The 373-nt window shown below is 36.7% G+C and overlaps 1 non-coding gene across 1 annotated transcript; it reads left to right on the top strand.

Annotated features, from left to right (window-relative positions):
* The first annotated feature begins 16 nt into the window (after window positions 1–16).
* Window positions 17–88, top strand: Trnah-gug (transfer RNA histidin (anticodon GUG)). The gene has a single exon. It is a non-coding gene; the product is annotated as a tRNA-His (tRNA).
* Window positions 89–373: the final 285 nt, after the last annotated feature.

Below are 373 nucleotides of genomic sequence, written 5' to 3'. Positions count from 1 at the left end.
ATAGTTCAGCGTGATAGCCGTGATCGTATAGTGGTTAGTACTTCGCGTTGTGGCCGCGACAACCCAGGTTCGAATCCTGGTCACGGCATCGCTGTTTCGGCACTGCTGAACTTATTTTTCTTTCTTTCTCCCAATAGCCGAAAAATTGTTAAACAAAAGTGAAGCCTATTTTTTTTAAATATCTGAGGAGAAATAATTGAAGTGTAGTTTGTATAAGGATATTCTAATAAGCCCTTTAAATTAACACGAAGAGACGGACATTTACAACAGAAATATATTTTATGAGTTTTTGCTTAGTGGTAGCATAACCATTCAGTAAATTTACAATTCCCGATTTTCGGCCTGCACTATTTGTTATTATACTAAATGCCAT

This window comes from Mercenaria mercenaria, chromosome 5 (genome assembly GCF_021730395.1).
Source record: "Mercenaria mercenaria strain notata chromosome 5, MADL_Memer_1, whole genome shotgun sequence".
Taxonomy (NCBI): domain Eukaryota; kingdom Metazoa; phylum Mollusca; class Bivalvia; order Venerida; family Veneridae; genus Mercenaria; species Mercenaria mercenaria.
The sequence above is the reverse complement of the archived record's forward strand: the minus strand, read 5'-3'. Positions and strand labels throughout refer to the sequence as shown.